This window comes from Triticum dicoccoides, chromosome 2B (genome assembly GCF_002162155.2).
Source record: "Triticum dicoccoides isolate Atlit2015 ecotype Zavitan chromosome 2B, WEW_v2.0, whole genome shotgun sequence".
NCBI lineage: Eukaryota > Viridiplantae > Streptophyta > Magnoliopsida > Poales > Poaceae > Triticum > Triticum dicoccoides.
This window is the reverse complement of record NC_041383.1, coordinates 328928884-328944331: the sequence shown is the minus strand read 5'-3', so window position 1 is coordinate 328944331 and position 15448 is coordinate 328928884.

Here is a 15448-nt window from a genome sequence, read left to right as displayed (position 1 = left end):
GGAAGAATTTCTTTGAAAAGACCTAACATCTCTCTGGAGCCCTTGTTTGATAGACCGTTTGCTGCTTTAAGTCTGGGAAGCACCAGGGTGGCACTCAACCTGTAATATTTCTTTTTGCAACCTGGATACAATTCTTTCTTAGAGTCTGCATCAATGGTTGGCAGATCCTTGTACCCAATCATATCCTTTTTTGGGCCATTGAAATCTGCAATCATAGCAGCAAAATCTGGCATATCAAGATTGTCATCATCTGCATCGACGTCTTGGTTTTCCAGTGGGTGTTTCGGCTTTCAGGTGTTCCATTGGTAACTTGCCGCCTCTGCCACGATGTTAGATTCAACATCCATGTGATACTAATCGGGGTTTGGTATCTCGTATCCCTGGGTATCTTCATCCATGACCTCCTCTTCACCATGTCTGGTCCAACGTGTGTATCCATCCATGAATCCGCGAGAGATTAAATGCCACTGGACATCTGCAACTTCATGTGACTTTGTATTGGCACAATCAGTACATGGACACAGGATGTAATCCACATCACCAATTCTCCTCTTTGTATTTTTAGCCAAATTCATGAACTCTATCATGCCACTGATAAAATCTGCGGTTTTCTGATTCTTCATCCATTGAGATCGTTCCATCTGCACCACACGAATGGTAACTAAAAAGAAAAAACAACATCAATACATGGATTAACTGATGCCCAATGATGCGTGCATAAATCACAAGGCTTTATTTTCATAATTACCAAGGGTGCTCCATATTGTTATCCGGATGTGCAATGACAAAAATTAATGGCCAGTTAATTTGCACGCAGAGTACTAGTACAACACTACCCTTAGGTATTGAATACCTTAATTAAGCCACTCACAAAAAGAATACCTTAATTAATTAGCCGCGCGGTGACCTCCACCCAGCAGAAAAAGAAGCACAATGCGGTGGCACACCGATACAGCAGGGCTGAGGAGCAAAGCTTAGTGCGGCTGCCGCCTGAAGTTCGACCTCCACTATCCCGCCATCGACCGCGATGGATGTGCTTGAATCACGCCGCCGCCGATCTCGACGGTTGAGCTCCTCCTATCTCTGTCCGTAGACCGAGGATTGACCTCCTATGATGATGCCACCGCCCACCGCCCAAGGATTGACCTCTTCACCGCTAGCCGCTGCATAGGCCGCCGCCACCATCTCCATATGTAGACCGACAATTTTTTTTACGGATATCCGCAGAGTGGCTGTTTACACGGTATCACTGTAACTCAATTGTATGTATAGGGTAGTACATCACATACGGTTATGTAACGGCAACCGTGTCTCACCTACATTGTCATCTCACATGGTTTGGTGCGGAAATCGTGTGTGACGTTGTAATACTAACACAAACGACATGTATAAGGGCCAGTTCTTTTGCTAGCTTTTTGGGGCTTCCTGAATAAGCTGCCCCTACCCAGCTTACTCTAGAAGCCCAACCAAAATTTTCTATTTAGAAGCCTACTAGTCAAGTCGTAACTACTAGGCTTCTAAAATAAATAAATTTGTTTAGGCTTCTAGAATAAACTATGTAGGGGCAGCTTATTGCAGCTTATTCTAGAAGCCACCAAAAGAACTGGCCCTAAACAATGTGTCGTATACTCCAACATATAGTGCCATAAGTAGTTCCTGACTGTTAGCTTATCCCCACAGTTTCCCTATTTTCCTCAAATCCCTACATAGCCTCAAATTCCATCGCGTGGAACTGACATTGGGCGAATGCCAACGAGTGGTGTTGATGGTTTCGGTGTGGCTGCTCCTGCTCGTATCGTCACCACGACAGCGGTCACCACCGAGCACTTTCCTAAGGTCATTAGAAGGCAGGTGTACTACGGATCCGAATTTCCCTATCAGGTTCCAATCTATCCCGATCCTTTTTAGCATGTCTAAAGTAGCTCCTTGCTGAATCCGTCTTGAATGAACACCCCCCCCCAGGAAAGCGATCTGCCGACGAACCCAAAGCATGAAGTATCAAAACCTGAGTTGTGTGCAAGGGAACACTCCCGCTCGATGTGTATGCACCGAGGGATTAGACATTGGCAGGCGGTTTCTCAGTTGCACCTTAGAGGTTAGTGCTAAGTTCATCATTTTACTTGAGTTAATGCCACCACTCATCCTGAATACTATTTACCATCGGCAGGGACATGAGGCTTGTGCCTTTGTTAACTGGCTGGATGAAGAATGGCATGGCAGGGATCAGAGTGTTATCACCAAGCTCGCAGAAGATAACGTAATGCTGAAGAAGAAATTGGCTGATCTGGAATGTACAATCAGTACGACGAAGCAAGAAAGAATCAATCACATGCAACAGATGAAAGAAAGAGACAAGAAGGAACTAGCATGTGTAGTTGTGGTTGTCACATTAGCCATGTTCTATGCACTGTTTGCAATGATGATTAGGGGTTTTGTTTGACAGTATTGCTAAAGCACATCTATCTTTTCCTTTCTAGTTTGATTATTACTCGCTTTATCAATAAGAAGAGCTCAGTGTATTGCTTGCCAACTGTCCTACTCCGTTCTTACCGGTACCGGTGCATAATCCCAAAACTCGTTCCTTGTTTTTGTCCTGAAAAAGGAAACCAGCTAAATAGCCAATAGGAGTCCTGCGCAACCCCGGGAATCTGGAGCGACTAGGTACAAATACTTGCAGTTGATTATATCAGCGGTTAGATAATACGTCAAACCCCACTTCAATTACCCCCCCCCTCCCCCGGCACAAAAAAAACCCTTCTTCAATTGGCAGTTCCTCTTCTCTGCATACCCCGCTTAAGTGTCCACCATCTTCATCGTCCCCGGCAGGCTGTGCTACACACTGGCACACATTCTGCATCCTTGTCGAGCGACAGCAAGGATGATAGTTCGGCCAGCAGTCTGGCACCCAATGATAGGTCAACACCGGAATCATCCCGCTCGTCTTCCATGAGTCCGGCATCGAGCCAGACCTTGATTAGATCCGGTTCATGGAAGGGACGCCACCTTCGAAGTCGTTAGACGACAACCAGACGGACGAGGAGCTGTCGGAGGACAAAGAAGAGGATGACAATGATGATGAGGAGGAATGGTCAAACGAGCAGGAGGACGACAATGACAACAACGACAATGATGATGGCGGCGGCGAGGAAAAGACAACGGTCACCGACAAGAAGCGTCCGCGCCAAGACGATGTCACAGGGCCATCTAACAACAAAAACAAGAAGAAGAAGGACTAAATTAAGCAAACTGTATATATCTTTGTTTATCCTGTCAATCTCATCGCAGACGGTTAGTAATATGTATTCGACAGGGATCTTCTACATTATCGCCCACAGGTTGGTTTGTTGAATTGTGTGCCCCGACGAGCACACAATTCACAAAAAGACCGTATGTGTCGTGGAATTGTAATGGCAGATGCCCTAGCATGAGCACTTAGGTGTGGAGCCATTGCAACATAGTTACCTTGAAGGGGTTAAAACGGGACAAGGGACATAGAGAGTTTTACCCAGGTTCAGACCCGCGCAATGAGGTAAAGGCCAACTCCTGCTTTAGGTTGTATTGCTTGGGTCTCAATTACCAGGGAGCGAATACGCTTGACCTAGTTCTCGACTTGTTATTTTCTTGCCCTAACCCGCTGCCGGGTCACCCCTTTATATACACAGGCTGATGCCCGACGGCTTACAGAGTCCCGGCCGGCTCATACACAACGTGTCCGGCTCGGTGATAGAACTAATCTTTCCTTAACATACAAGTTAAACATATGGCGGTTCATATCCGTGGGCCTCAAGTCTCCTTCGGGTCTTGGGCCTTCATTAAGCTTGCTTCATGAACCGCCATCTTTACATCTTCTTGGGCCTTCTTATTATGAACCGCTAGTGGTATGACCCGCCCCCTCCCGGGCGGGTCATATCCAATAGTTATATCCCCAACATTAGGCCACAGGTTGATGTGAACTTGTTCATATCAATCTTCAATACCTGACTTAGAAAAAATCCTTCACCATCAGTCCTTATGAAATCTTGTAACCCGCCGTGACGTCAGCTCATAGAATTGTGCTAAACCGCCATGACATTATCTCGCACTAATATCACACGAAGCCCAAATTTCCATATACCTTCACCTTTAATGAACCTCCAAAAATCGAGCCATCTATGTTGTCACAATCATTTTTCAGCCTCCTCAATTCCTGCACATGCCATCTATCCACTGCCTTATAAATAGGGACATGGATCCTTTTCATTCCCCCCCCCCCTTGCCTTCTCATCTTCGTCCTCTTCCTCAAAATGCCTCAAGTGCTCGAGCTCTACCGCCATCGTCGACCTTCATTCATTGCACCAACTCTGGCCACTTCATCAACCTGAATGCACCAGAAACACCGCCGTGCACCTCCGCTGTTCAAAAGCCTTGGCAAGCTTCCTCTTTCCTCACCATAGATCTCCATTAGGGTTTGCTCGAGTTCTTCGGAGTTCATCTCCATTCCTTTGTTCCTCCCTATCTCTTTGTAGTTTTTGATCTAAGTTTAGTACTCACGTTGTGCGGCATCAGTTTAGCACTCATTTTTGATACTTGAACGCCTCCCCTCCGTAAGAGATCTCGTCTGAGCACGTGAATTGTTCTGCTGTCGCTACTTAGGTTTAGAATTTTTCTTCATTATCTGAACTGATGTAGATCCAAAATTATAGCACCGATCTGTGAAACTATTTGTCCAGCACTTGGCAATTCTTCACTCACATATCTGAAAACTGATAGCTGTGTGGGCGGCTTAACTGATAAACCATAAGCCGCCAGGTACCATTAGTCCCCTCTTAAGCTGCCAATAGATTGCTTTGCATATCTTCAACACTATCGTCCAGTTTAACACACTGCATCTTTATAGTCCTTCAACACTATCAGTTGCTTTGAACCAATGGCCGGCTTAACAACATAATCTTAAACTGGAAAAAATTTCTTTTCAGATCATCACCAACAATGACTAAGACCTTCACTTCATGCAACTGGGTAGCATCCCGGGTCACTGAGGAAGATTTGAACAATTTTGTTGAAACTGTCGTCTTAGCCAAGAAGTCCACTGGAGGGTCCCAGGCACCGAAAATCCTCTGGTGCCCAAGGAAGGAGAAGTAATCGTTTATCATGACCATACGATCCGGGGGTTTGACCCGCCCGGCTAAAAAATCTTTTGAAACGTGCTACAATTCTTCCAACTTCATCCTCAAGACATTGGTCCCAATTCTGTCTCCAACACTTGAAACTTCCAAGTATTTTGCGAAGCTTATCTTCAGGAGGAAACCACTGTCGAACTGTTCAGGGAATTTTATTATTTGAACCAGCAGACGGAGTTCACCAACTGGCCCACCTTGGAACTAGGCGGTGTTTTAATTCAGAAACAGAAAGAGGCCACCTTCCCATATGCCAAGCCGCCTAGTTATCCCAAGGACTGGAACCAGATTTGGTTCTATTGCCAAGATTCATCTCCAGAGGGTGCGAATCCAGTGTCAGGTTACCGTGAACACTGGCTCAGCAACACACATCAGCTCCCACAACAGATCAGCACAAAGGAATGGGCCAAGTATGCGCCCATTTTCTCAAACATCAGAGCCTTCATGGCTAACGGCTTAACCCGCATCGACCTTGTTTGGTGCTGGGTCTCCTGGAGGATTCTTCCCTTAAGCCGCCGACCCGGCTTAATGTGCGAGTACACTGGCGATTTGAAAGATCCACAACGCCACTACGAAACCCAATTATCTGATGCATAAGTCAATGAAGCGACCAAGGCTTTGTTGAATGAAAGCTGGGCAGAGTGTAGTGAAACCAAACTTAGTCCTTTCTGCACCTTCAACCAGCCGCCAGATGTAAGTTTCGCACATACTTTTTCAGTTGAATCATGTTTTCATTAACACTGTCCTCTTATAATCATCTGACTTCCACAGGCCAATTCTCCTTTTTGGAAGAAGAAGCTGCAAGACAAGCCGGCCAAGCAGACCCGAACCAAGACCAAGGTTAACAAAAAGCCTGCCAAGAAGAAGACGGACCCCTCCAAGTTACTGAACTTGGATGACGATGGTGATGATGATGAGTCAGAGGTAGAACTTGATTCTCTTGGCTCATTTTTTGTACATCTCGTTGACAATCACTATTATCAGGATGAAGCGGAAGCCAGCCGTGTGGGTGAGGAAGAGGTAATTGTTCTTTCCTCCGGCTCAGAATGTCTGCCAAAACAGAAAACTTGACAAGCAAGTTGGAAAGTAAGGTTTTCTCATCCTTTGGCTTATTTGGATCCCAACTTTATTTTGAAGAAGCAGCAACATGATGCTCGCCCCACAACCCGGAACAGTGGAGGCGGTATTCTTTCCTCTGGCTTATCAAACACTCCAGCTCCCCGCAAGCGTCGTCCAGAGGTCTAAACAATTTCCGACTTAACTTATCCCAAGGCGGGTGTTTTTTGACAACCTCTTAATCCTTCCGACTCAAATTATCAGGGAACATATCAATCCTCTTCTGACAACTCAAGGGGAACTCGTGTCCCAGCCTTCAAACCCGTGCCTGGGCAAGACTGTTAAGTCTCTTCTTTCAATTATGTACTCAATTGTTGTGTTAACCTCGTATTGTGTTTCATTCACAGAGCTATGGCAAAGCCCAGCAAGAAAATGAAGGTAACAAAAACGACCGACAAACCTTCTGAACCGGAAAAGTAGTCAACACGCACCTCCTTCAACGTCCCTGAAGCCACAACTGATGAGCCGCCATTGGAAGAGCACAACATTATCATAGACCAAATGGACATTGATCCAGCCACCAAGAAGCCGCCAAGCCCCATTAAGCCGCCAAGCCCCATCAACCCTACTGCAGAAAAGGCTAATGATGTCACCATCACTGGGCTTGGTTATACAGCGCCAGGCAATCCCACTGTCTTGTCAAAGCACATCACCAAAGACGAAATTTTTGTTGCTGAGAAAGGCAAGTGGTCAGTCAATTTAGAGAGTTATGCCCACTTCAGTGCTCAAGAGATCCACTCTGGGTACTTGAACCATCTTCATACAAGCTGTGACTTTGAAGCTGGCTTAGTCAACTTGATGAAGGAGCATTTTGAGGTAAACATTACATCCCTCTTCATATGAATATACCTATATCAGCCACCAAGTTTACAGGATATGATAGAATTGAATGTACTGTAGACTTTCGATAACCTTGTTGATCATATTTAGTAGCCCCCAGGGGCCGACTTATACCTTCAACATAAGTTGGGACTTCAAATAGTAATCCTTCAACTTTGCATGTGTAGCCCCCAAGGGCCAGCTTAAACTTTCAAGATAAGCCAGGACTTCAAATAGTAATGATTCAATTTTGCACCTGTAACCCCCAAGGGACGGCTTAAACCAGCAAGATCAATCGGGTCTCATTATCATATTTGTCCATAAAATTCAATCATATAGCCCCCATGAATCGGCTATAGTTACTATAATGCAGTAGGGTCATCATAAAATTGTCTTCAAAAAAGAGCAATGTGCATTAGCCCCCAAGTGCCAAGTGAAATACTTGTATTGTGCTTGGGACTTTTAAATAAGATGATTGCAACTCCGCCTATTGTTTATATCCTGCAGGCTAAACTTGATGTCAAAGAATCCCAAGTCGTCGATCTTCAAGAAAATATAAAGTCTCAGCAATCTGAGACCTCCAAGGCCACAGCAGATTTGACCACCGCCTTGGAAGATTTGGAAAAGCTGAAGAAGAACTTCAAGACTGACCAGGGAGGTTGGGAGACAGAGAAAATAGCTCTGTTGAAAAGAGCCGAGGAAGCAGAAACAACTCTTAAGCCAGTGGTTGAAGAGCTTGCCGGTTTAACACATCAAGTAAGTGTCATGACTGCTACCATCTTCGGTAATTTCATCTCAATTTGTTACTACCAATGCATTGTAATACTCATTCATCCGGCTTACAGATTTACTTGGTACTTCAAGCTCTAGAATCACGCATCTTGGCTCAGACATGCACAAGAAGTTGAAAGCCGCCTATACTCTGATAGAGCAATTGTACACTGGTACGCAACAATCTATCTCTGTTGTCTCGCACAAAAAACAACCGCCAACACTCATCAAGGACATGCCAGAGAAGTTATCTGTGCTGTCACAACGAGTTGAAGAGCTGAAGAAATCAGTTGCTAGAGCTGGTGCAATTACCGCGCAAACCCGGGCTAAAGCATGGCAAGCAGATCTTGACCTGGAAGACTTGGCCATTGGCTGCCCCAGCATCAAGGAGGACGGCTCTCCCTTCAACGCTGATGATTTTGCGGCGATAGCAAGAGAAATGCGCCTGCTAGCAAGCAAACTAGCTAAGGACACCAACCTGTCACATTATTAGGCAGTTTATGATGCTGACAACAAGGTCAAAGCGCCGATCCATGAATCCCAGGACCTTACTCCTCCAATTCGTAAGTACACTTTTGCCCCTGATATTGACCCGTCAACACTTATTAGTGACGAGGCTGTATTCAAGGCATTGACTGGGATCAACTGGGCAACCTCTGACTTCCAGCCAATGGGTGAATAGGAGGACGATGAACCGGTGCTAGATGACCCGGAACCCTCAACTCGTCAAGGCCAAGATCAGTAAACTGCAAGCCAACTTAGCATCTGTCAGTTGAGATAGGTTACCAAAACACTTATTATTTTGGGCCGTCTCTTGCCTTGTAATAGGCTAGCTGGAAAACAATTATCTGTCATGCCATCGTGCGTGTTGATCTGCATAACACTTATGGGTTGTTTTGATCTTATTTGATGTTCCACTGTTTATGCTCATCATCATTAACAACTTTGCTGATCATGTTGTCATAAACCCTGCATACAAACAGAGCACAAGTGCCTTGGCGGTTTACCCCAAGGCGGGTCATAATACCCCATAAAAACCACTAGTGACTGCATCGTCCATAACCAGGGCCGGTTTATCAAAATCTCATATAATCATAATTAAATAAATATCATACCTGTGATACTTATGTGTATTGTCGACTTACCATCCCATATGTAGTAAGGGTAACAACCCAGACTCAGAGTGCAGCGCCCTGTGCAATATATTCATACTGCCGGCTTACAACGCCATAGACAACAAAGGGTTTCATCCCAAATCTTATCATCCAAAACCAGGCCGGGTGAACAAACAACCAGATATTATCAAATAAAGATCAAGGCATCATGGCCTGAATCATGTTTTAACCATATATCAATATGGTACAAACAGAAATCACCAAAAAAGATTCAAAGGCAATAGAAAACAGAAGACCAAGGCATTGTAAGGCTGCCAAGCCTCAACATCAAGTGCTATTCAAGGGCTACACAACCAATGAGTTATTCCTTAATTCAAACCTGTAAGCCGGGCCTCACATGACCAATCACCGTTTTCACTTTGACAAGTTCAGGGTCTCTATAAGATAGACTGTCAAGAGTACGGTGAGTCATTCCAGGATTACCTGGTCGGAGTGGCAAGCATACAAAGGCAGGATAACCCGGATTTTTGGTGAATACAGCTGGCATGCAAGCCTATTACGAGGGACAACAAAGCTTTGTTCTGTTAACAAGGAGCCCCCAAGTAATATTTTTATCCAGGTGTAAGCCCGCAAGTATTTTGTAATCAAGGCATACAAGCCGAATCAAAAGGGTAGTCATAGCTATGCTCAATGAGCAGGAAGCCCCCAAGTGACCTTATGAAGTAACAATAAAGACTCAGATTCTCAGAAATGGAACGACAGAGGCCTTGAATCATCAGGGATGCCGGCTTTATTATACTAATCATAATATATACATTGGTAAAATATGTACATCACAAGAGCCGGTGGTTCAGGTGTAATAAGGCCGAAGATGAGCAATATTCCATAGCCGATGGGTCTCCTCCTCCAACGTGCGTGAGTCCTTGTGGTCTTGAACATCGATAAGGTAGTATGACCCGTTGTTTAGATTTTTGCTGACCACAAAGGGCCTTTCCCAAGGTGGGGATAACTTGTGCATGTTAGTTTGATCCTGGATGAGCCGGAGCACCAAATCTCCTTCTTGAAAGGTTCTGGTTTTAACCTGGCGACTGTGATAACGACACAGATCTTGCTGCTGAATCACCGAATGAGGCGCCGCAAGGTCACGCTCTTCATCCAAAAGGTCAACAACATCCCGACATTCTTTCTCATTATCAGCTTTTAGATAAGCCACCACACGGGGCGAGTCATGACATATATCACTAGGGAGAACCGCCTCTGCTCCGTAAACCATGAAGAAAGGCATGTAACCCGTAGATCTGTTGGGGGTGGTATTGATACTCCAAAGCACTAAGGGAAATTCTTCCACCCAACAACCTGGCGTACTCTGCAAAGGAACCATAACCCGAGTTTTGATACCTCTCAAGATTTCTTTATTGGCTCTTTCAGCTGGACAATTAGACTAGCAGTGAGCCACCGACGCTACATCAAGACGGATATGCTCTTGTTGACAGAACTCTTTCATTGCACCCTTAGATAGATTAGTACCATTATCATTAATGATACTATGAGGGTAACCAAAACGAAAGATCACATTTTTGATGAACTGAACTGCCATCGCTGCATCACATTTGCTGACCGGCTTAGCTTCTGTGGGATTTCGGATTTCGCAAACCCTTGAGAGGTTCAAACTCTGGAGTACGTGCGGAGATCTCAACCTACCCAGCCTGCCTACTCGTGATCCTCACAGCCTAGCGCGTCGAGCTCAAAGGGACAGAGAGACACAACAGTTTATCCTGGTTCGGGCCACCTTGCGGTGTAATACCCTACTCCATCTTTGTGGTGGATTGCCTTAAGGGGCTGAGGATGAAATAGTACACTGGATGAACAGCCTCAGAAGGTGAGGTGTTCTTGAGCTCGGGTGAGCTGGTGAAGGAGGAATGGCTTTTCTCTGTCCAGACCCCCTTCTATGGTGGTGGCTAAGTCCTATTTATGGTGGCCTTGGTCCTCTTCCCAAATGTTGGCGGGAAGGGATCCCACAATGGCCGAATCTCAAGGGGAACAAGAAGTACATCCTATCCTGACTAAAGTGGTCTTCGCCTACAAAAGCTTCTGGTCATGACGCTGCGGTGGGCTCGGCGATGACCTCCGTCCCGTCGTCCTGGCGGTCTTGGTCTTGTTGCACCAGAATGGAAACCTTTGGCTGATTCCTTGGGACTCCATGCCTGCTGCTTGCCTCCTTTGCACCACAGAGGAAATTGGTACTCTCCGCGCGCTGGCGCCCTCCTAGCCTTGGTCCTCATGGCCCACGTCAGCTGAGCCTCGTGAGGTGCACCTTGCATAGAAGTCTCCGCTCCTCGGGAGCCAGCCTGAGGAGGCCGATCCGCTTGGAGGTCTTGGCGTCGCCAGCCTCGCGAGGCTTGGCCCCTCGCGAGGGTCTTGAGTTGTTGATGCTAAAGTTGGGCCGTGATTGAGCCACAAAGTGGGACGCTGGCAGGCAAGTCTGGGTACCCCCATATCCAGAACGCCGACAACTTCCACCCATTTTGTAAACTTGTCAACAGCTACCAAGAGATGCATCTTTTTGTCCTTGGACCTTTTAAAAGTCCCAACCATATCCAGCCCCCAGACTGCAAATGGCCAAGTAATTGGAATCATCCTCCATTCTTGCGCCGGCACAGGAGCTCGTCTTGAAAAAATTTGACAGCCATCACACTTACTGGCCAGGTCTTCCGCATCAACATGAGCCATCAGCCAATAAAAACCATGACGAAAAGCTTTAGCAACACTCCTTCATGATGACCGCAATCTCCTTCATGAATCTCGCTTAGAATTTCATGGCCCTCCTCGGGAGAAATGCATCATTGAAACACTCCTGTAACACTGCATCTGTGTAGCTCACCATTGACAATAGTCATTGACTTAGACCTCCGGGTTATTTGCCTGGCCAAGGTTTCATCCTCAGGTAACTCACCCCGGGTCATATAGGCCAAATATGGAATAGTCCAATCAGGGATAACATGGAGAGCCGCCACCAAGTGTGCCTCCGGGTCAGGAACTGCCAAATCTTCCTCCGTAGGAAACTTAACCGATGGGTTATGCAAAACATCAAAGAAAACATTAGGGGGTACCGGCTTACGCTGAGACCCCAGCCGGCTTAAAGCATCAACAGCGTCATTTTTCCTGCGATCCACATGCTCCACTTGATAACATTTGAAATGACCAGCAATAGTATCAACAATGCAGCTGATTATATCCCAATAGTATCATCTCTTTAGCCATCCTTCTCAATAGGAGCTGCAAGAACCGGCTGTAACATCCCAAAATTCTAAATTTTGGAATGTTATATTAAATAAATAGTTTTGATTTGATTGTTTGATTGTGGTGTGGTTGCTTGTGAGAAATTGAGTGAAATTCGAAACTTTATGAAAGTTAAATGAGAGGGAATAAAAGGACTTTCCCAAACTTTCATTGTTCGCATTTATGATCTCCATGAATTCAAATTCATTTCATAACAAAACCCTAGAGAGAAGATGACATGACTTCTTCCATTTAAATAAATCAAAAGGGTTTTGAAAAGATTTGAATTCCATTTGGAACTATTTCAAATTCAGAAAATTTAAGCAACTCAATGATTTTCATGAGAGAAGATAAAATGACTTCTTCGAAACATATGAAATATGAGTTGAAAGTTTAAAAGAATCAAACTGAAAGTCTCTTTGAAATTATTTTCAATTTGGAGTAATTTGGTTTTTATTCAAATTATTTTTCTCCACAAATAAAATATATGGAAATTACGGTAAAATGATTCCCTACATTAGAAAAAACTGGAGAGAAATAAATTTGAAATCATTTTAGTATTTTTTAAATGATTTTTATGAGGTTTTATTGCAACAGTAGCACTGTTTTCTTTATTTGAAGTTTTGTGCAATTTCTTTGACTCTAGGAAAATGTTCCGGTTGTAGAAAATCTTTTTATGAAAATTCTGATATATAATATGCCTATATAAAGTTTTACTTCTATTTTCGTTATTCAATTTTTCCTTTTCTGTTTCTATTAAAACAAACAAACTGCATGTGCGGCCTATAACTATCCGTCGCCCACGTGTGCAGCATAGTGAGTAGACAGGCCCGTAACTATTTTTATTTATTTTTCGGTTTTGCTTGGAGATAAAAAAAATATTATTTCCAGAAATATTTCTTTTTCTTAAAGAAAACTCTGTCCACGCACACATGCGCGCACACGCGCAGGCCGGCCGAAGGCCCATGCGGCGGCGTTTCTTTTCTTTGTTTTCCTATCTCTTTCTTCTCCCTTTTTGTCTATGTTTAGTCCCACATTACCTAGGCTTTGACCCCTAAACCTCTTTTCCACCTATAATTACAGACCCATAGAGCCTCCGAAAAATCATCCGATTCGGGTTAAATGAATATTTTTGTTCGACTAGATTAATTAAAAAAAATTCTCCTCTCCGACGAAAATTCTGGAAGTCGTCTCCTCTCTCTGAAGTCGTCTTTTCTCTACCCTATAAAGGTATCTTTTTTGTATTCTTTATATATATATACTCCCGTAGCTTATTATTTCTAGATTATTACAGTAATAATTAGATTTATAAATTAGTCCCTGTATTTACATTTTAAGACTAGAATTCCTTTAGCCATAGCCCTTTCTCTTCCTAAAACAGCTTGGCCCTGATTTTTCAAATAGCCATAAATTTTTACTCATTCATCCAAATTAGACGAAACCAAGGCCAATATTTTTCGTCTTGATTCCACCTATCTAATGAAACTATCAAATAAACTTTTTGCAACTTTAAAATTTCGAATATTTGTTCAGATTCATATTGAAACTTCTTTCGATCATATCTTTTTATCCGTAACTCCGATTTAATTGATTATTTTTGCTAATTGAAGCTCTTGACCTAAAATTTATGATAAGACCAAATCCACCCCATTTTGGTACTGTTAGAAATTGTTTTCTGTTGCAAGAGTTAATTGCTTGTTTTCCATGTTTTCCGAGATCTTTTCTTCGATTCTTTTGCATGAGTGCTTACGTATGCAATTGCTTGCTTACGATAGATTGATCGGAGTGTGACGAATAGATCTATCCCGAGTTATGAGTGCAACGAATCTTCATCAACCGTACAAGGCAAGTTCACACTTTGATAATATTTTTCATACCCAGTATTTATGCATTAGTTTCAACCCTCCAACATTGCATGAGTAGGATAGACAACATGTGGGTACTGGGAAGTAGTTGATGAGGTAGGAACCTATTGTCTTATATTGAAAACCTTGGATGTTACTACGTGATGCTTATACTACTATGCTATGCTCGTAGACATGGTTTGGTTTGAGAGAATTCATGAAAGATGAGAGAGATATTGTTAATTAAGGATTAACTTAAGGTGGCTACTTTAATTCACATCTGGGTGGAATGGTTTGGGGCACCCTGGGGATACTAGTGGCTTGCCCGGACACTTGGGGAATCCAATGTTGTCCTAGGAGATCCCGGGGTTACCGTGTGATCACCCTATGGTTTTCCACCCAAGTTCAAAGGGATCATAAGATTATTCATGCTTGAAACTTCTGTGTACAGCCACAAGCCATTATGGGCTCTAGCATAGTTGAGTATGTTGTGTGAGCTCTTGAAGAGGTGGATTATCAGATGTAGAGGGATGTAGGTGGTACTATCTACCCAAAGTAAAGAGTTAATGCTTCTGAAAGACTGTGTCTCGGTCATCCGTTTCTCAAATATCATGAAGTGCGAGAAATTCAACGGAGGAGATCGAGTCTTGTGGGGAAAAGTGCACAAACCTCTGTAGAGTGTATAAACTGATCATGGTTAGCTGTGTCCCCGGTTATGGACAATTTTGAATACCTGGTACTTCAATTATAGGTTGATCTCATCACTTTATTGAATGTATTTGTTGGGTTATTAATAATTTGGGATTGAGTTGGAGGAACCTTCTCAATAACGACATCAACTTGGTAGAGAAAATATATATTCCTTTGTTGAAGGGAAAAATTGGCTTTATGCAAAATTAAACTTAGAGCCTCCACCAGCCAAATATGCATGTAGTGATAGCTATTATTCATCATTATCCTATGGTGTGAATTTGCCAGTACATTCAATGTACTGACCTACATGGCTGCAACGTCTCATGTTGCAGGAATCTTACGACGCGTAAGTGATACGTTAGGGTAATGATTGTCTACACTCAACTTTGCCGTTGGCGTTGTTGGGAACTCCACAACCTTGTTGTTTCTTCCGCTTTATAGATTGAGGTAATAGTATTTACGTTACTTTATACATGTGATTTACCTCTGTTACAAATCCTCGAGTACTGTGTGTGTCAGTATAACGATCCAAGGATGACACTTAAGCATAGAGACTTGGCCATCTGAGGTCGGGGCTACAAGATGGTATCAGAGCACATGTTGACTGTAGGACATGACCCCTAGAAACTGGCAAGCTCTTAGGAAAGGATTTCTC